We start from the raw sequence: 22243 nt of genomic DNA, 5'->3' as shown, positions 1-22243 counted from the left end.
GAGTCTGGGAAGGCTCTTAACTTATGAAACCAGTTTGGCTGTCACATCTTCATCTTTGAACTTAATGGATTCAGATTTCAGATTATTTTTCAATGCATTCTGTTCTGAGTTGCTTATTTTCTTTTGCTGATCTATGATAGAGGAGAAGGCTGAAATAAAACTGCAAGAAAAATAGCAAAAATGATTAATCTTCAGGTGATAAGGATAATTATATGTTCCTTCTCGTATCTCATCTTTTCAATCCGCCCTTCTGCACCTTTATTCTTACCTCTTTCTCCTTTCCATGCTTTCTGCCTGGAATTAGGCTTTTCATCTTTTTGGCCTGCACTTTCTTCCCGTTGCTTAATGCGGTGCTCAGATCACTGATTTAAAGAGCAAATGAGTCTTATTTTCAGCACTCAGGGATTGGCAGTGGGAATTTCTTCGGTGAGGCAAATCGTGCATATAGAGTCACATCTCTGACTTTAGCATGGTACAGGCTTTCACGAGTGCTTGTTACTAAATGTGATGCTAATCTCTGGTCTAAACAAAACCTTGGCAACTTTGATTCATTTACTGTCTGTTTTGCTTTTGACTCTCTTTACCTTCTTTGGGGGGATGCCAGCCTACCCCTTGCTATGGAATATATCCAATCGCTAATGTTGGTCCAAGTTGTGTCTAGAATATTTGGTACAAGCAGGTTAGATAGATTTTGGGCTGAGTGGCCTCTGAGTGAGGCAGATAATGGGGAATTACCTCTAGTGAGTGTATGTGGACAGTGGGTTCCTGGTTCCACCTGTGGAAGAGCTGCGTTTCTGCCTGGCCTCACCAGTGCAGACTTCAGCCAAAGGTTTTGCTGTAAAAATTCTTTAATTCTTCTCGTTCTTGAGGTCTCTGACTCAATCCTGAGTATGCTGGCAGTCATAGCCACTACTGCAATAACAAGTGCTACTGTGGGGGATGTCAAAGGATGTTGGTGTATTATATTGTCTTTTATGTAATAAATAAAATAAAATAAAAAAAAAACACAACGAACTATTGGATAATTAATATCTGTGTTTCAGATAGAGTTCAGTGTGGTTGAACTTGTGAAGTGTGAACACGAACAAAGCTTCTCCTGATTTGGAAATGGAAGTGATATAATAGCACGTTTTGCCATGTATGATTTGGGTAGATGGGCAAGCAAGGTATAATTGGCATTAATTAATCTGTCTTTGCATAAAGTGGTCTGAGTTGCACACTGCATTATTACATATCTTCTTGTGCCTCAGGTGGCTCTGGTTGTGAATTGTGGGCTGTGTTCATGGCTGAAATTTCATAGGACCGTTGTGCTGAATCCTTCCAGGCTGATGCCATCATTTCAGTTGATGTCCGTGTTACCTTCCTGTGGCACAGCTGTGGCCATCATTTCTTGGGGGTGTTGTAGCTATTCGTACCGTTGTGTCCTCACTGCATCTGGCCTGTTATGCTTACATGTTTGTCAGCACAATGAATATTTCTTCCTTCCCCATAGCAGGAATGCCTCTATCCTTGGAAGCAGAGGTCAGTTTGGCTTTTTACTGCCCAAATTAGTAAATTATAGCCTAATATGTTACACTTTCCAGTTGGCGTTTCCCATGCATTTTAATTGGAATGATGAGAAGTCATCAGAAGAGGAGCTTGTTAGAGGGATTTTACTTCTCTCGAGTAATTCTCCCTCCCTCAAAGAAGGAGACTAATTAAATGCTTCCTGTTTGGTATTGTGTTCCTGTATAGCCCATTCCTGAATGTGGGAATGACTTAAGTAAGTATTCCTGGCTAATCCTACAAGTCTTCCCATCTCTCATTCAGTGTCACCTTTTTTGGCTGAGAGGTGAGTGGTGATCCTTCAGGTCTATTCAGCCCTGGTGAGTCCACATCTGGAGCACTGTGTCCATTTCTGGGCTTCCCAGTACAACAGGGACATGGAGTTCCTGGAGAGAGTCCAGAGGAGGGCTACAAAGATGATTGGGGGTCTGGAACATCTCTCTTAGTAGTAAGAGCTACTAACATTGAGTTGTTATCACCTGGACACGTTCCTCATTGCATTGAAATTTCAGTGCCTCCAGGTATTGCTCTTAGCTTTCTTACAGCACCTGTTGCATTTACTGCCTTTCCAGAAACTCGCTGTACTGCCCTGTTTCAGTCTCCCCTTTCCTCTCCCTTCCTTGCCCCCAATGAATCTCAACTTCAGAAGTTGCAGAGGGAAATTCAGGTTTGTGCTATTCATTCAATTCATCTGTTGTTTCTGTCCCTCAGAGCTTGAGGACTACAGTAGTCACTTAGGCTATTCATTCAAGAAGCTTTGATGGTTCTTTTAGATGTTAATGGTCTGAAGCTGGGGAGACGTTTTGGAGCAGGTTCCCAGTCATGGTGCAACAGGTGGACAAAGGTCTGGGCCACACCAGGAACAGCTGTGCTGGTATGTGCCTTCTACTGCTGTCCCCAGCTTGAAAACTTCACACAGCATAGACTGGCCTGAGCTGAGGAAGGTCAGAGCAGGAGTCTTGAGAGCAGAGAATAATAAAAGCACAGACTGATCTCTTCTTTCAAATAACATCTTATCCTTTCACAGCAACTTAAGAAATTGCAGATGATGTATGAATTGCTGATCAGGGCTAGGTTTAGCACCTCAGGATTTGCTGTTGCTATATAACTTTGGTTCGTCTGGAATACAGCAACTGAGTTACATGTATAGCAAACACAGATAGGTAATAGCTTAATTTTTTTTTTTTTTTGGGGGGGGGCATAATATGCTATTTATAATGCTTTATTATATTAAATAACTTCTGGTTAAATTTTCAGTGCAATCTCAATTGCCTGTCTAGCCATCTCTTCTACAAAGCTTTGGGAATACTTAAGTAGTTTGACTCCACCTCTGTTTTTAGTAACCTTCTTAGTAAACCTCACTTGCCTTGGTACTTCCTATGCATCTGAAATTCCTGGGCATTTTGTTCCTTGTTTTATAATAAGCCATCTTCCTGGGCGAAGTTTAAAGTCTGAGTAGTTGGCTGCCTTCTCTGTTTTATGGGTGTGTCTGCTTATTTGCTTCCAACTTTCTTCAGGTACTCAGTATAAAAGGAGATTCTTAAAGTTGGAGTCATGGTGGATCAAGAAAAGACCACAGCATTTAATATAACCTATTGGCCTGAATATTGCAAATATTTTCTTGCATAGTTTCCTCAAATCCAACATAGGCAGGTATGTGAAAGTGCCATGTGCATGCCTATGAAGTATTTGTATAAGAATTAAAATAATTTCAAGCAGTCACCCCAGCATCTGAACTTTGACCTGCTAATGACTTCCTCATTGAAAAACTGTGGAGCATTGAACTACTGTGCTTGGCAAATTCGGACTGATCTTCTGTCAAAGCTGAATAAGAGGGAAATGTATATTTTGTAATCCATTTCAAAGAATGTAAAAAACAGAAGCCGTTGTAAAAGGAGCAGTAAGATGCTGAATATCCTTTTTGTATGTTAAAAGCAGATGAAACACAGTAGGACTAATCCATAGCATACAATATGTGCACTTGCTTTTGTGTTAAATTAGATGATTCATCTGCTCGTATAAACGTAGGAGTGTCTTACACGCTGAAGAATGGGTAGTGGTAGAGCACTGGCGTTAGTGGGAGTAGTAAGAGGTTCAAGGATATGTGAAATCATTTACATGTATTCATACATCTCATATTACTACGCTAGCACATGCAGGTTTTTGATGGGCATATTTTGATTGCAGAGTTTAGTACAGATGTTCAGCACAGATTGTAAGTCTGATGCTGTAACCCAGAGTTTATTTTTTATTTTTTTTATATCAAAACAAAGATAATTCTGAACCTGTTTATTTTCTCTGGAGGTTAGCCGGTTATTGCCACTTAACCCAGAGAGAGAAAGACTTTCCTATACTGTTTGGTCTGTTGAATGAGTTAAGGCCATAGCTATGCATTCAGAAGGGGAAAAAACACAAGGACAAAGTGAACAGTGCAAAACATGGCAGTGCAAGCATGTGCTCAAGCTATGACACTCAATGCTACAGCAACTTTTGTGTAGTTAGTGCAAGAAGATGAACAGCGCAAGTACTTCTCATGTTATGCTTTATCTAAATAGTGCTGTATTCCCTTAGTCAGCAATTCCTGTTAAAATTGTACCATATGTTCTCAGAAAACAGCAGATGTACAGTCTAACAATTAGCAACAGAACTTTCCCACTTGAGGATTTGGGATAATACCAAAATAATTCATAATTAATTTGTGCTCCATGCGTAAGGCAGATTTTCTGTTTGTTACTGTTTGTCCTCACTATTTGCTGTGCATACGTGGTATCTCAAAAGGGTTTGCCACTTGACAATTTTAGAGCTCTTACATAGACACTGCATTAAATCTTTTCAAAAACCCTGAAACGATTAGTCACTTTAATGCTAGAATGACTAGGTGACTTTCTCAAGATTGCACAAGGCACCCTAGGGATGCTGGGGGAAGACCACAGGTGTCTTGAAGGATAGTGTTCCTGCCAAGACAGCCACAGCTGCAGAGCTGATGGGGAGCTGCCCAGGGGCACAGCATCTGCTCTTTGAGAAGGTACCACCTTGGAGGTAGTGCTGAATGACAGTGTCTCTTCAGCTGCTTTACACCTTTTGAGTACTATATATTTCATTAATAAAAGGAATTCTAGGTACTGGGTTTTAATTCCAGTTTTCTCTGCTGATGGGTGGTGTTTGCTTTCTAACACCACTGAATGCTGAGTAGATGGAAGGCAGGTATAAATTATGTCAGAATAGGATGCAAAATAAGGGAAGCAGGGGAAATGGCCTGATTTCCACTGTAAGTTTTGATGGATCGATCTTCTCAGCCCTGGAGTAGTCTGAAGGATACAATCTAAATTAAATTCCGCTAGAATAAGCCTTGCTGTGGGAAGGAGTTGACCAGCTTAAGAAGATAGATTAAAAAAATAAGAAAAGAAAAAAAGTTAAAATTGTTCCAGCCTAGTTTTCCTGTGCTGTTTGTTGTGAATACTATGTTAGCCTTTATATCCTCCTGAGAAATGTATTAATTAACTTCCTTTTTCCCAGTTTAGCCTCATTTCTATGGAAATGTGTATGGTGTTTATAAACCTTCCTTCAGTGGAAAATTCTTATGACTTTCTTATATAGCCCTTTGTTAGAAAGGCATGTAATTTCATGGGGCTTAGATTCTTAAGTTCTTGAAAACAATGCCAAATCTGTAAGAAAAGGCAAAAGTTATCACTTTGTATTCAGTACTTTTAACCATTGAACTTTTTATAGTAGTTTTGTCAAATGTCAAACTTTGATATCTTCTGTACAATGTGTTATGGTCTCTTTCTACAGTTTTTATTTACAGTGGATTAGATGTCCACATGTTTCTTTTTCTCCATTCTTCTTAAGCCAAACAATAATTGTCAAGTATTTCCTTAGAAATTCTGCAGTCTGTAGATGTTTGATCTCTCTGTTGTTGATTTGAGAACCAGTCAACGCTGAATACTTTTTTGATGTTCATAAAGTTAGCAGAAGTGCCATAAATGGAAACAAATGGCATGTTGGTTTTTTTTTTTTGGATGTGGACAAATTTCTAATAGATTTCTTTCTTACATCATAGATAATTTTAGCTTATCCAGCCACTGTAGTCAAAGTGTCCTGTTCAAAGTGTCCTGTGAGAATAAAATGCAAGCAAAAAATCCTACCACTGTTCATTTGTATTTCTTGGTCATATCTGGATGAGTGATCAAACTGTGTAAGACTGAATTAGTTGCATCAGTATTCTGTACTTTCCCAGAGTATGCGTTGTGGTTCTGGTAGTGAGGCATGGATATTTTTTTTCACTAGGAAGACAGTCATTAATTTTGGCATTCAGCATATCTGTCTTTAACTTTTCTGTCTGCTAAAGACATTTGTTAATTTGACTTTCACTGTACTACTTGTTTTTCCAGGACAGTCAGGTAGCTTTGGCTTTGAAAAACATCTGTTTTTCTTCTATGCTTTTTCGTCTAAGATTAAATCACCTTATTTGTATTAAAAGGTGAAGCTCATAGGGTTCAGATTTGAAGACAACCAGCTACCCTAGAAGTGTGAAACCACTAATCTTAAAACCTTTCTTACTAGTTTGAAATACCTTCCTAAACTCAAAATACCTTTACTTCCAGAATCCATTGGTTGGCCTTGAAGTCCCATACGTGCATCTATTACAGGTGTATCAATTTTATTTGAAAAAAAATGTCACTCTTTTGGCCAATGTGTATGAAATGGTATTGGATTACTTTCAGATCGTGGCCTGAAGAGAAGAGGAGGTAACCACTTTACTGTTCGTAACAACTGTCTTTATTAATGGTTTTCTCTCAAACCAACTGTAACAGATATATCTCAAAGCAGTCATCTTGGAAATAGAATTATGATAAGAAAATAAGTGTAAAAAATAAAACTAAAAATGGTATAGGTTTCATGCTGGCCTGATGGGTCATATCCATATGGGATTCTGCCCAGTTTATTCTTGGTCAGAGAGCAGGGAGTCTCAAACCCCAACCCTACTTTGGTCTTATTAGCATCTACCTCTCTGTACTTCTCTCCCAGTCTCTCCTCTTGTTAACTGGGTTCCTGCACCCCTGTCTTTGAGTGGGGAAGTCTTTCCTTGTTTGCAATGGAAAGTTAGTTTTTAAAGGGATGGTTTCCTAAATCCCTGCTTTGGTTTGTAGTAATACTTAGAATGGCAAAGACAGATAGTTAATTACAACACCTGAGACCTTGGCTGAGGACAAAGGTGCATTTTATGTGAATGAAGAGGCATGCATAGCAGGGTGAGAGGAACAAAGGAGGTGTTTGGGCAGTGGAACTGGTAAGAATTGGCCAAGTTTTATGGTGGTATGTGCAGGCATTTGGATGTGTGTTTAACTTTACATGGGAAAGCAACCTTGCATAACCCGGTGGGACTAATTGTAGGAATAATGTTATTCACATGCAGTAGAGGAGAGGTCTCATTTTTGTGACGGTGCTTTAAATGCTGCTGATGCAGTACTCCTTGTTTCGTGCTTTCACTTCGGAGAACCGTGAATCAGAAACCTAGAGGGAAGTTAAAGGTGCCGTGTTAGTTCAATTTGCCTTGCTTTTGTTTATCAAGTTTAATTTCTTACTATAATAAAGAAATAATTTAAAATCTTATAATTGGAACTTTCCTTTATTCTGCAGTAAATAACATTTTATATACATGTCTTAACATTTTTAATATATTCACTCATTCTCATACTTGTCAATATTGCATAGAAATGACACAAATATCACTCTTTATTAAATGGATGAAATTTTCATTCCTTATCTTTCTCCATTTATTGACATAAACTCAAAATATGTGACTTGCTGGGGCACACTGTTTCCTAATATAAGTCTTGTGACTTTAATGTGTTGCACAGTGGTTAAATTTGGTGGTAGACTGGTGATTGCTTTCTTCTTCACACCTTTCTTCACTATTCAGTATGTAGCTTTCGTTGTGGTGATGTCAGATAGGGTCATACCATTCTAAAGCACCGGTGAATCTTTCTTTCCCTTGGGAAACTATACATGCTCGAAGAGAGGACTTTTATTTTGTGGCAGTGTCGATCTGCTTGAGGCTACGTAGGAAGGCTCTGCAGAGGGATCTGGATAGGCTGGCTGGATGGGCCGAGGCCAAGTGTATGAGGTTCAACAAGGCTAAGTGCAGGGTCCTGCACTGGGAGCACGGCACCCCCACGTAATGCTGTGGGAAGCGTGCTAGAAAGCTGCCTGTCGGAAAAGGACCTGGGGACGTTGGTCGGTAGACAGCTGAATATCAGACAGCAGTGTGCTGGCTACTCTGGGCAGATGGCCGAGAAGACCAACAGCTTCTTGGTTTGTATCAGAAGTAGTGTGGCCAGCAGGCCCAGGGAAGTGATTGTCCCCCTGTACTTGGCTCTGGCTCTTGGTTGCACCCCGCTCTGTGTTCAGCTTTGGTCCCCGCACTACAAGAAAGTCACTGAGGTGCTGGAGCATGTCCGAAGGAGGACCATGAAGCTGGTGAAGGGTCTAGAGAGCAAGTCCCATGAGGGAAGTTGTTGCGACGCCATCCCTGAGATATTAAAAAGACGTGTAGACGTGGTACTTAGCTACATGGTTTAGTGGTAGACTTGGCAGTGCTGGGTTAATGGTTGGAACTGATGGTCTTAGAGGTCTTTTCCAACCTTACGATTCTGTGATTTCTGTGCCTCTGCTTGGAGCACCTTTCTTCCTCTGGGAGGACTCGTTAGGTCATGCTTTGGCGCAGAGGGACCTCCAGTGTCCCTTTGTGGCCCATGCCTTGGCCTCACAGGCCATAGCTTGCTATTTCTTTGTCAAAAGACCTTCTTTTCAGATGTAGAAGAAATCCTAATATGAATTATAAGTAATGAGAAAAAAAATATTTCCAACAGGAAAGAAGAGGTAGTAGTAAATTCAAGTTAAAAAATACCTATAGTACCTCTCGAGTCAAGGCAGAGAAGGAGGACTCATTTATACTGACTTTCATCAGCTACGTTGGGTGTAATTCTTTCTTTTAAGACCAGATTAGAACCACAATAGAAAACTTCATACCATGACAAAATAGCTCAGTAGTTTCTATATCATTATATTTTAATTCGTTTTTTCACCTTTTAGTTGGCCCAGTTTTTACAGGATGCAAAGAGAGTCTTCAAGCAATGTACTTAAATGTATGATTTAGAAGTGCAGAGCAATTGCTCATTTTCTGACGTGCAGGTGATGGTTAGGACTAACGAGAGCTACTAGGCTAAGTACTAATATACTCATCGTCATGATGAGACTTGTTCCGTGTATTTGCTTGCTGCTGAATCATAGAATCATCTAGGTTGGAAAAGATCTCTGACGTTATGAAGTCCAACCATCACCTAACACTACCAGGTCCTACTTAGCACCACATCTACGTTTCTCTTAAGCACCCCCAGGGTTGATGACTCCAACCACTTCCCTGGGCAACCTGTCCCAATGCTTAACCACTATTTTCTGTGAATAAGTTCCTCCTAATACCCAGTCTAAACGTTCCCTGGTGCAACTTGAGGCTGTTTCCTTGGGTCCTTGGTGACTCCTTGTCACCTGAGAAAAGAGACCGACGCCCTCCTCGCTGCAATCTTGTTTGAAGTAGAGAGTGATGAAGTCTACCCTCAGACTCCTTTCCTCAACACTGAACAATCCCAGTTCCCTCAACCTCTCCTCACATGTCTTGTTTTCAAGTCACTTCACCAGCTGTTCTCTGAATGCATTCCAGCAACTCAGTATTGTTGTGGTGAGGGTCCCAAAACTGAACACAGTACTTGAGATGTAGTCTCACCAGTACTGAGTACAAGGGGACAATCACTTCCCTCATCCTGCTGGCCACAATATGTTTGATGCAGGCCAGGATGCCATTGGCCATCTTGGCCACCTGGGCACACTGCTGGCTCACATTTGTGATTCGTGCTATTTATATCTTGTTTATGCTGTCTTCGCGTATCTGCACAAGAACAGCAAGTAAGTGTACTAAACTTGCATTTACAAGGTTGCTTCATGCTTTCACAGTAAGATTGCTTGGACTGACTTCTGCTGTTGGAATTTAGGTGACATTATTTTATTCTCTTAAATTGTGGTTGCAGTTTACATCTTCTAACAAAACATTCTCTGTGTATTTGGTAAGTAGCAGAGTATTTTGATCTGAAGATTTGGTCTTTTTTTTTTCTGAAGAAGGATAACCAAAGAACATATTCCATTTCTGGAAACTAAACTTAGGAAAGTACAGGGAAAGCTGCAAATATGGAAAGAGAGAAACCATTAAATAAGTATACTTGTTTCAGGTACTAACTGCTTATTCACTGAAGCTGGTAATAACAATAGCTTAAGTGTCTCCATTCTGATTTTTAACTTGCTAGTTTGTGCCAGTTTGCAAGCTTCATTATTTAACAAGCAAAAAGATGACAGAGTCCATTAAAACTAATGAATGAAAACTAGTATACATGGAGATCCACAGCTGGTTTTTGTATTCAAATGTAAATGTGCTCTGCTTTGGGAATACATTCACATGTTGTGCTACCGTATAGGAAGGCCCAGCTCATTTCTATTTTTTCCTTGCTTATTAAAGAACTTTCCCAAAGCTGCAGGTCTTAAAATCAGTTTGAGGGCACCTTTGTGAGTCACCTGGAATTCAGGTTTAACACTAGTCTACCAGGTGTTTTGCTTTGGCATGCAGTTATTCTAGCAGTCTTTGTGCACGGTCAACTGTGCTGTCAGTTGCACCCCTTTCCACGTTCCTTGGCGGCTCAGGGAACTGGACAGAATCAGTTGACTTCGTTTTCAGGTGCAACAAAGCTTTCTGACTGACATTTTCCAATTTAAACCACATATACACAAGAAGAATAAGGTAGAATTATTGCACATGTAAAAACAAGTCCTTTTACTGGGAAATACTAGCAGGTTTAATACAAGGCACAAAAGCAATAATATTTACTGCTGGGAGTGGTAGTTTTATTTTCTGTTCACTTGAAGGCTGTGGAAGAATGGGTGGCTCTTGATGAGCTGTTTTCACAACAGCTAAGAGACTTCACGTCTATATTCATAGCACACTTTCTAATATTTGTAGGTTGCTTTGAAATTATGGAAGCATCACTGCTATTTAATATTTTAGAGCTCAGATGTGATTAAGTAAGATATGAAAGACACTCTCATGGGCTGATACTTAAAGCTGTTCAGATCTTCTAACTGTGGACTTGTAGTGACTCAGCTGTGAGAGCCAACATAGTAAATAAAATCATACAGTTTAATTTTCTGAATTTATCCTCCTGTTTGCTAATACATTCCACCCCCTGTAAGTTTTCTTCAGACTAACCAATGCTAATAAATCAGCCAAAGCATGCTTGTGTAAAAGGATATACAAAACTACTTAACTCATTTGTCCCAAAAGAGCACGACTAGATCAGCAAGACCTTCTATCTTGTATAGAGCTAGATGACAGTGATGTATGTGTTAGTATTTCATACGTATTTACACAGAAATGCAGTAATATGTGCCTCTGAATCCATTTTTCACCCGCAAATATAAAGTGTTAAAAAATTAGTGTACAAACTGTTTACTTATTAAGAGCAATTGATGTAATTGGAAAATACCCAAGCTTGATTTTTGACACCTTTTATGCATTGCAAATTGTGTTTCAGAACCTCATGAAAGCACAGAGGCCTACTGCATTTAGCTGTCTTTTAATCAGAGTTTTGTGTTCACACACAAATGTGTGAAAGCTGCTTTTATGTCTCTGATTTTTTGGAACTGAGAATCACGTGGTATCTTGTTTTTGCATTTCTTAGATCTTCGTAGTTGTGTTTGCATAGCAATTAAGCTTGTGCATAAATTTAAGAAAATAATACGTTCATTTGTTCTAACTGTAAAAAATATGCTGAGAACTCACTAGAGCTTTTACCCTAAAAAGCATTCAGAGTAGGGCAATTTGGTTTACAGTTATCATATAGCAAATTTAACCTTTAAAGTTTGTTTTTAATATTCTGTCTTTTATTATGGAATGCAAGATACAGGATGTCCAACTCATCCAGTGAAGGGGGGGTAAATTATATCCTCGTTCACTGATCCAGTAAAGCGTTCGGCATTGTGCTTATGTCCCATTGAAGTCAATGGGACCACTCATGTTTTGAAAGTTAAGTATGTGCTTTTAAGTGTTTTACTGAATAGGAATGAGATTATTCTTAAAGTAAAGCATGTGCTTAAGTGCTTTGCTGAATTGAATTAGTTAGCATCTGTGAGCTAAGTGCAAGGATAAAACAGTGTACACACTTGTGCAGAAGGTCCTTTTTGTTAGAACCATTGGATTTGACTGGCTCTGAGGTACTGCTATTAAGCAGTAAGTATAAGTAAACAATTCTACATGATATCTTTCTGTGGAATTGAGATAAAAAAAGTCAGGATGGCCTGGGGACTCTTCCTGTTCTTTGTTTTATCACCAAATTTTTATTTCTTCTCTCTTTGTATCTTCTATTCACTTTTCTTGTATTTTCCAGCTGCTTTTTCTCTTAATTGTCCCTTTTATCCATTTACACTCTCTATAGCTTGAGAGAAGAGTAGAATTTCTTCCTTGAGTTTCTGAGCAGTCCTGTATTTCACTGGGCATCTGTCCCGTTGGTGCTATCTTCCCCATTCTCTGTATTCCCTAGCCTTGAGGTAGGTCCCCAATCCCATAGCCCACTTGAACTTGACGTGGGAGATGACTTCGGTCATTATTTCTTTCTTTGCTCACCAGCCTTTGGGCTCAGTTCAAACTTCTCATATGTTGAAAGTGGTTTTAGAGGAAATGCAGGTTACAGATCTGTACTTTTAAGATGTGAAGGGACATGCTGTAAAGAAACAGGTGTTGGTCTTCCTGCCAGACTTGTAGCCCTCATGTAGTCACCTCTGCTCTTTGTCTTCCTGTCCAGTTCCCTGGTAAGAAGTTAAATTTTTGATTAGGCTACCAGGACTGAATTGAAACTTCTGCTTTTATGAAAATGCCATCACAAGTATACCTGATTGGTCAGAAGATTGTGCTAGCTTTGAGAGCTACATGTGATGCTAGCGGGAAGTAAATGATCCTAACTTAGAAGACATTATTTATGAAGGAGTCTGATGATAGATGTTTTCAAACTGTACAGCTTTATTTTGGTTGAAGATGACAAGGCACAGCAGAGACATCCAGGAACATACAGTAAAAGTGTTACCTTAATGGTTAACTGTCTCAGGATCTGATCAATTTTGGGGATGATTGTTCAAAAATGTTAAAAAGTGGTAGTGGGAGGAGGTTCAGATAACAGATCTCAATTGAGAGAGACAATATTGTGAGGCAATAAGCTTTAGAACAAAAGGCAATTGTAAAAGATTATTAATTGAACACCTAAACTGGTTTTACCCATTTGGAGCCTACTTTATTCACTTTTTTGATACTCAAGCAATCTGAATGAAACTAAACTGTCATTTGTTCATAGGAGCCTCTATACAGCTTGCCTTTTCTGGAAACAATCTCCCTTGCTATAAGCAATATTTCCCCTTACGTGTTATTTTTCCGTAAGGGTTGTTCTTCACCACATCTCATCTCTTTCACCTTATCTCGATACAATGCTAACCTGAATGCTAGATCTTGTTTTGACAGTAGTTGTGGGTAGGTCACTTCTCTTTCATTTCATACAGTGCTAACTACTAGAATTGTCGTGAGTTTGTAAGGTGTTATGTTGGTTTGAATAACTTTATTAAAGATTGTTTCTGGTATAGTGTTTCATAATTCTCTGATAATGCTACAAGACTTTACTACAGCCTTTCATATAGCTGTCTCAATTTGCTTTTACAGGAGGAAACTAAAATGCCTGTGTGATAGTTCAGTATGATTCTCATTTTAGATGAGAAGGATGAGTTTCCACAGGGCCCCTGCTCACAGAGAAGATCATTGAATAGTCCTTAAAGAGACTCACTGCCATAGAAATATGGTCTATTGTGTTTTCAACTTAAAACAACTGATTAACAACTCAGTCAAAATTAGAGAATATGAATATATTTAATAATAGTGAGAATTTTCATCTGGAATTTTCCTTTCTTTCATTGTTTTTATTAGTAAAATGAGTCTAATACATCTAATATATTATTATTGTTATTATCAATTAATCAAAAGTGGAATTCCCTTAGTCTTTGCTAAGATTCATGGAAGTCTTCATAGTCATGTAGTCGTCATGATAAATATGATTTATTTCTAAATATAGTGTGATTTATTTGTAAAAATGTATTCTTTTTACAAAAGTGATGTCTAGTGGAGTACATTAACATATAAAGAAACCAAAGCAATTAGTTTGCAGCTAAAATTACACAATATTGGAGGTGGAAATTATTAATGTATTTAATATTCAGCCCTGTGAGGCACACATCTTATGTCTGGGAAAGCCTGCAGGGAGCAGGAATTGTGCAGTTTCTTTCACTAGAAGTCATCAAGCTGTGGATTTTCTGAGGATTGTCTGAGGATTTTCAGTTCATCTTCTTACAAGAGACAGCATGGGAATTGTTGTTCTCTTCTGCTGAATTTAGGGGAATTTGGAAAAGAGCATTTTCTCTCCTGTTGCTGTTAATGATATATTATTTCATGGTAACATAGTCAACAGCGGCTGCAGTGATGTACTACAATTACCTTATTGTTAATCAAAGACTGATCTATAAATTAGTCTGCATCATGTTAGGCAAAGCCATCATGATTTGCTTTTATGAATACTATTAACTACATTGATTTATTTTTATTTTTTAAATCCTTCTATTTATGTGGACCTCCTGGCAAAGTTCTTATCACCCAGTCCTTTTTCCTGTAAGGATGTAAGGTGAGCTACGGATCCTTCTGTCTTAGTATTGGTTTTAACAGACACTTAGGGAAAAGTGGGAATGGAGCACATATATATGAGTCTTCAGAACTGCATGATGAATTTGTAAGGGATTTGTCAATTTTCATTATAGCCCATTGAGGTATAAAAGGGTTTTCGCACTTTGTCAACATGAAAAAGAAAGACACAAACAAAACCCTGCTTTGATTCAGTTAAACTAGGAATCTGTGTACTACAGGTGATTATATCATACATGTCCAAGGATTGCTTTTGCAAGAGTTAAAGAAATATTAGCGGTGGGGTGACCAAGGCTTATAAGGAGGAGAGGCCGAATGGTTTAAATCAGCATGATTCACTTCAGCGGAGCCCCATGAATTTTCAGCAGATGAGGATTTGTTTCTTTTTAATGCAGTTAAGGTCACACATTCACCCAGTGACAGAGGTAATAAATGACCATAGCTCTTATTGTCACTATGGTTGCCATATACACAGCAGAAGCAGGCAGCTGTTGAGACTGCAAATAGCTAGACTAGAAAAAATACAGGAAGCTTAAGCATAAAAAATGCTTATGATATTTGCTGATGACAATGAAGTTGTGATTCTGGAAGATAAGAGGAGTAGACAAGAGAGAATATGGACAAAATACACTTGATCCTAATGGGTCCACAGAGAGCTAAGGCAGTTGTGAGATGGTTGCTTGAATGGCAAGGGAGATGAATTTGTAATATATTGAAAGAGATTTTGGAAGGAACACATTAAAGCAGAACTTGAAATCACTAGTGGCTGTGCAAATCAACCAGATTGTGCTTTCAAGACACTGACGATGTCTTGTGAGCCAGCAGAATATTTTAAGTTGTTTCACAGGGGAGCAGATAGAGGTCCTTCAAATGCCTCTGGGGGCTGTAGCCAGTATTGGCACTTTGCTTCATGCTACTAACGGATTTTATGCCGTGGACAGTGCAGTGTAGGTATAGAGCTAGGGCCGTGTTATTTCCCCTATTTTCCGTGTGAGAATACCAGCTTGTTTGTGCAGCAGTGATCTGTTCCACTTCAATTGCAGAGCGAGGAGCTGGCAAGGAGTCTCTCCCGCTTTTAATGTTGTGGGCCGAGTGAAATGATAGCTCTGCTGTTTGCCAGTATATGAACTAGTCAGTGCTCTCGTGGGCACGTTACACCTGGTTTTCCTGCATGAAGGAACAAGAAGATCCTTGATGCTTTCTTGGTTGCTTTTCCTTTTTAGATAGTTTTAATTATTTCAGCATGCATAAAAGTAAGGAAAGACTGCGCGTAGTGAGGAGCAGGGTGTTGTGTATACACAGGTTAATAATGGGGCTTAACCTATGGGGCTTGAAATCAAATCACCATCTATAAAGGAACACATCCTGTGTTTATGGCTAAATCCAAGTACTTAGTGTGAAGTCCAAACGCACTTATTTTTCTTAAAGTCTTCATTGCACAAGATTCTCTGTTACTTCTAAGCGTCATAAAAGTACTGCCATCAGCATCGTGGGTGTAGGGGAGGAGGGAAGAAGGATGTCATTTAGTGCTGTTGAATCCTGTCTGATTACCAGACTGTGTTTCTGTGCCCAGTAAAGGTGTCTCAGCATTAGCCAATGTGTTTAGGTATGGTTCAATTTCCATTTGCACTCAGGGACCTATGCAAGTCAAGGCCACTTCACTTGTTCCAAGTGAATAATTCACTTGCATTTGAATGCTTTTAGAAATAGTAGTCAGAGGAGTGGGTGGCATGACATTTGAATCACAAAGCAAGAATAAACTGTCTTTGAGATTTAGACCAGGTTATTTACAATTGTAACTGTTTCTAATTAAGCTACATAAATAATTTTGAGTAGCAGATACTTGTAAGAAATGCATTGTACACATCTCCAGAATCCAGATAACAAATGAGGGTGAGAAATGCAGTTTCTGCTCTATTCCAGACAAACCCACCAAAAAACAGTCACACAAGTATGGCTGCTACGTCACTGTGGTATGATCCTTGCCCCGTTTCTGACCTACTCGTGTCTTATTGTGGGACAGGTGAAAAAACGTTGTTTATCTTCTTCATACAGTGAACTTTTTGCTAGTAGATGATACCAGGTCTTACTGAAGAGTAACTGCTTGTTGGTTGTGTGTAAAGAGTACCTGTAAGATTGTTTCACTGATGTCCCAGTATTTCATGTATTACAGTGAAGTTCTTTGAAATACCTTTCCATATGCTACAGAGGCATTTGAGTTAGTGGACATTTTAAATTTAAGAAGGGAAGAACTGCGGCCTCCAAGTTTCTGGAGATCAGTTTCCCTGCTTCTCTTTTAGTAAACCCACAAGTTCACCTGATATAAGTGGATGAATTTACATACCTAGTGATAATGAATAAAAGAATTAGTCACCTCTGACTTACCTCGTGCTAACATTTGCCTCCTGGCTAATTTAAAGTCAAAAGATGATATAGATAATTTATCTCTAGTTTTCCTCTTTGAATGTTTGTTACAGTTCTGATTTAATCAAAGCACTGGGAATAGCAGTTATGGATTTATAAAATATCTGTCTTCATTTGGCAATTGACCGGTCAGAACTGGAGAGGGGGTGTTGGTGTGTGTGTGTGTTCAGTTTTATTTCTTGAAAATTCATCTGACTCCTTCCTCTCTTGTTTCCTGAAAGCACCAGAACATTTGAAAAAATAGGTGTGGACTCCAGGACATGTACACCTGAAGGAAATACCATTTCTTGCCTTCTCAGTGCTTGTATTCTGTGGTCTTTTTTTTTTATTTTCACTTTTTTTCCCCCAGATACATAAAAGCTGTTTTGCCCAATCAGCTTTCAACACAGAGAGGAAGAAGTGTGTTGGGTTGCATGTGCGTGCAGTTTTCCGGAGGTTTAGCCCCTTATGTTGGGTAGTCTGTCTTTGCTTATAAATAACTGTTGAGGAAAAATCAAACTTTAAGAACGCGCAAACAGCATCGTAGCTTATAAAATCACATACAGAGAATACAGCTGTGGCCACTGTTCTGCAAAATAAATGACTGAGCTCAGTGACATGCTACAAGGGTTACATACACAAAGAAAGAAAAGGAGAAAGTGTTATTTAGAAAAGCAAATGGAGCTGTTATGTGTTAGATGGAATAGCATTCATTTCATTTGCAAAAACAAATTGCTTCAATATCAACAGTCCAACCTTTCTTAGCTTGTGAATGTATTCTGTTGTAAAGGCTTTTGTCTCTGCTAGTATTTTCAATGAGGCCATTTTAATCCAGTTGCATTATCCTTGATGACGACTAAAGTTCTGGGGGTTTATATATAGGAGTTTGCTTTTTTTTAAAATGTAAAACAATATTTTAATGGCTTTCTTAGGCTCTTATATTCACCTTGGGTACAGGTTGTAACTCTGACTTCTGGAAGCTATGCAAATTAAAAAAAAAAAAAAAAAGCATCTCATGTGCTAGAGAAACAAGTAATATTGGAATAAAATTGGTAAAATTGGAATAGTTTTGAAGGCAGTAATGCTTAGCTGCTAAGGATCCAAATGTGGAGTTTCTTGATTTGCATGGGAGTCACAGGCTATGATGTTACCTGTTGGGTTCAAGAACAGGACTTTGCAATGGACTTCTGTTGACTCACCACTAATTAAATATATTCATTTTGCATGTATTTGTTTATCTGGGAGTTATTTCAGGTATCTGTATTACCCTGGGGTAAATGTCTGCTATGTGCAAGTCTGGAGCCAAGTAGTCCCTGCAGACTTACTTCTCTGTGCTGTGGCCCCTGCGTCCTACCCTGTGGTAGGTTGTGAGGATTGAGCACGTTTGCAGTTTATAGTATCCACATGATAGTCCTGTGTGTTTCCTATACTAGAGGATTCCTGATTCACAGCATTAAAAAATAAAAGTATCATCTCCCTCTTCTAACTGTGAGCTCAGCTTAAAAATCACACTGCTGTGGAGCAGGGAGGTAGGGAGCAGAAGAGTAGTTCTGTTCTGGTTTTGATCGAAGGTTGGGGCCTTTCAGTTATTTGTTTTGTTAGCTTCCAATTTAGAATTAGACAGTTTTCTCCTTTGTTTGGAGGATATTGTTTGATGTTTCTAGGAGGTGTATCTTTAAGGAGAACATCTGTAGGAAAGATTCATATAGAAAGTGTTGAGAGGTAGTATTTTATAAAGGGAGCATTTGTATAGGCCCACACATCACAGTTACTTGTTGAATAAGCATCTACTAGCTTTCTGTGTGGACATGTATTTGTGGTAATGGTAAAATTCTCAAATAATTTCGAGTCTTAAATTTGTCTCAAAGGCCACGGGAAATGCAAAAAGCACTGACTAATGCTTTCTCATATTTGCAGTCAATGTAAGAGTAGATCCACTGCTCCATCTACTGGAATTCAAAATCCCCAGGCAGAGCTGCACGCTGTTAAATGCATCGTGTGCTTTGGCACAGCTTTGTGAACAACCCTTCGCAGAAAGTTCAAAATGTTTTTTATTTTTCAGTTGGTGGATTGATGGAATAAATTTCCCTAGAGACATTTTGTAATATTTTGATAATTTTACCCCTTTTAATAATTTTTTCCCCACTTTTACTGTCTGAAAGTTGACCAATTGTTTATTTTGGCAAGATGCAATAATATATGAAGTACAGAACATGTTGTAAAATTCTTACCCTGTTTGTTTACATATTTTATACTCATACATCTTCTAATATTGTGTGGTTGGATGATTCTTCCTTATTTTATTTATTTATTGTTGTTTTATTCACATTTCTGCAATATCTTGGTGCCGAGCAAACCTATTTCCATTTGATCAACTTCTGAAATTGCTAATATGAAGGAAAATGTCTTGTTTGCACTTTGCCTCACACTTTGCCTGTTTCTCATTTGCGTTGGTTTCAACATGGGAGCATGGGAATTTGGAGCTGTAGCCAAGTGTTTGAGGAAAAGCAGATCCTGAAATAACCCACCATTGCTCTGGCTTCAACTAAGTGTTTTAAAAATTGTTTACTTAATTTCTTTCAGTGTATCATACTTTGTCTTGTGTGATACCATATGCAAAATTGCTCATCAAAAAGCCATCCCATAAAAAGCAAAATTTGAACTTTTATCTACTGCGGCAGTTTCCATATTATTTGGGTTTTAGAATTAAAATATATTTTAAAAGTAGTGGTTTATGTATTTACTGTGTAAGTTATTGTATTAGCAAAGGAATACATGATTAGAAAAAGCCTAACACATTTTAATTTATTTATTTTTTTTGCAAGATACATGCATCATTTGGAATATAAATAATTTTTAAAAAATGAACAATAATTTCAAAATGAAGGCAAAAAGTATATATTTTTTATTCTGGCTGGTTTGATTCCTGGTGACTCGAGTAGTTGGATTTTGACTTCCATATAGAATAGAATACCACGGAGTATTTTGGCTATTCACATGATGTTACAATGGTGCAAAATACATTTTGTCTTAAACGAGGAGCCTGACGTAACTGAAAGTCATCCTAGAGAGTCTCTCTGTCTGCCTTTTTTTCCAGGGTCCTTCTTGTCTGTTTGACTTTGTGCTAGTATTCTAAAAAGGTTCCAGTTTCTTTAAGATAATCAGAGTTTTGTGGTAGATCGTAGATTGAATGTGCAGGATCAGAATTGCTGTGATTGTTGTAGAAAAGTCCACTTTGGTTGAAAGATTAGTCTGGAATGACATAATGATCTTGAAAAGGTGTGTTTCTTTGCTGTTTTCTTTTTCCTTTATCGTGGCTTTTAAGATTTATGTTGGTCAGGATGGGAATGTTGGATATAAAAAATTAGAGGTTTAGTAGAGAGTGAGTATGCAGCTGTGCAGAGAATAAGAATGTAGCTGAACTGAATTTCACTCTGTAAGGTTTACAGCTATGAAGTGGTAAGCACAGTATTTTAAATATGAAGACTGAACGGAAGCACCTCCTATTTTGAAAATGTTAGGACATAGATGGCAGTTTATAAGCCCCCTGTAATTAAAAAAAAAAAATCTTATTTCATTAATGTTTGAGGGTATCAATATATTAAAATATGTATTATTTTTTCCTGTATTTCAAGTAGGATTGTCATTTTAACTCAGTGCCAAGCTTTGTCACTTAACACTGTCCTGTACATGCAAATAAGCATTCATATATACATGTACACATATGTGGATGTGTTTGTTTTCAGAAATGTCCTCTGATAGCTTTTGTATACTTAGAAAGAATGGTATATGTTATAATGAGCTTATACTTCATTATAATGAGCTTATGCATTCTTGTAATGAGCTTATATTTTATTATAATGAACTTATATTTTGTGTGAGGATTTCTGCTGCTTAGACAATAGGAGAAGAGTCGACAGCTTGTTTTTCCTTCAAGAAGCAAGGAAGAATGAATGAACAAATGCCATTTATGCTATTTGTTTTTATAGGGAATGTATTCTATTAAAAACTGTTACCACCTGTATGGTACCATGGGTCAGTTGATAAGAATAATCTCTATTATTATATACAGACATTAGACACAGACTTCTTATTTCCATTGGAATTACAGTTTTGTGCTTTTTGCTCAGTTTTCCACTTACTTCTGTTCTTAGTTCAAATAATTCCTTAATTATAGAATAGAATGGCTTGTTGTACAGTGAAGTGACACTTAAGATGTGGCCGTGAGAGTGAACAATGGGAGCGAATAATGTTTTGTCTGAGCATAAAAAAGTCTATAGCAATTTAATATATTTTAAAAAATATTTTCTTATCTACTGCAGCTGTAAAACTGCATTCTAAAATCTCTTTTTCAGTAGTTATTATGTCTGATTAAAATACAAGGAAGAGCCTTCGCAATCTGAATGAATATGCTTGTGTGGTGCATATGCGCATATCTGCACACATCTGTGAACCAAAAAAACCCCACGATATATCAGTGGTTAAACAACTGGGATAGATTTGTTTGGAGGGAGAGGGAGGGTAGGGGGGGCTGCATGTGGCTTTCTGACACACGTTTTCAGTGGGTTGAGTTGTGGTAGATGAACAATTTAGTATAACATAAGCTCCTGTGCAAGTGTGCAGGGCCTTGGCTCTTCTCTACTGTTGGCTGCACTCTTGCTGTTATTGTTGACTTTGCAAATCAGTGAAATACAACAACTGGCCTTGCATCAGTCTGTTTAGTGGATACAAAGCTGTTTTGATAATCTGTGTCTGTTCTTGTACCATCAGTTCTGTCCCAGTAAGACTGAAATTCAAATTTGTGTTTCAATTGCAAGACCTCAGCATCATACAGCTCAGGTTTTAGCTTGTCATCAAAAATCCCCAGTGAGTTCTAGAAATTAGTGACTGTTTTCAAGCTGTGCCTCCTTTCATAAACGACAAAATTGCTTATTGATTCCTGATGCTTGTGACTCCTTATATTGTGGCTGCTTGGCAGTGCATGTCCAGATTGGAGCTATGCTTGCTTTCAAAGAAAAAAAATCAAAGCAGAAACTGCAGTTCAATGTCTAGTCACAAATAATCTCTGAATTTACTCTTTACTCTTTATTTTCCAATAATATGACATGTATGCAGTTTCATTATTCCTTAAATACTCAGTATCCATTTGAATATACATACGTGTGTGTGTATATACGTATATAATACACACTGTATAAATATATATACTGTTCATAAGTATTTGTTATAGCCACGTAAAGCATAATAAATTGCTCATTAGATGAATTAATTTGATTTTGTGCTTGGCATACAAATATTGTTTAGATAAATGACCTGATTTTATTCCTACGTGCTGAATACTTGCTGCTGAGGAAGTTTTGCTTAGGCATTACACCTCTTGTTCTTCTGATCATACGTCACCTGGTTTTATTGCTCTCTCCATGGTCCTGTCTCTCACTACAGTAGTTTTGTTATAACAAGAACGAA

General features: G+C 38.1%; 1 protein-coding gene across 4 annotated transcripts in view; it reads left to right on the top strand.

Annotated features, from left to right (window-relative positions):
* Positions 1-22243, top strand: part of CCSER1 (coiled-coil serine rich protein 1) — a 672229-nt gene that overhangs the window by 46883 nt on the left and 603103 nt on the right. The gene's annotated exons all lie outside the window — the stretch shown is intronic.

This window comes from Cygnus olor, chromosome 4 (genome assembly GCF_009769625.2).
Source record: "Cygnus olor isolate bCygOlo1 chromosome 4, bCygOlo1.pri.v2, whole genome shotgun sequence".
Lineage (NCBI taxonomy): Eukaryota > Metazoa > Chordata > Aves > Anseriformes > Anatidae > Cygnus > Cygnus olor.
This window is presented reverse-complemented; position numbering and strand designations above follow the sequence as displayed.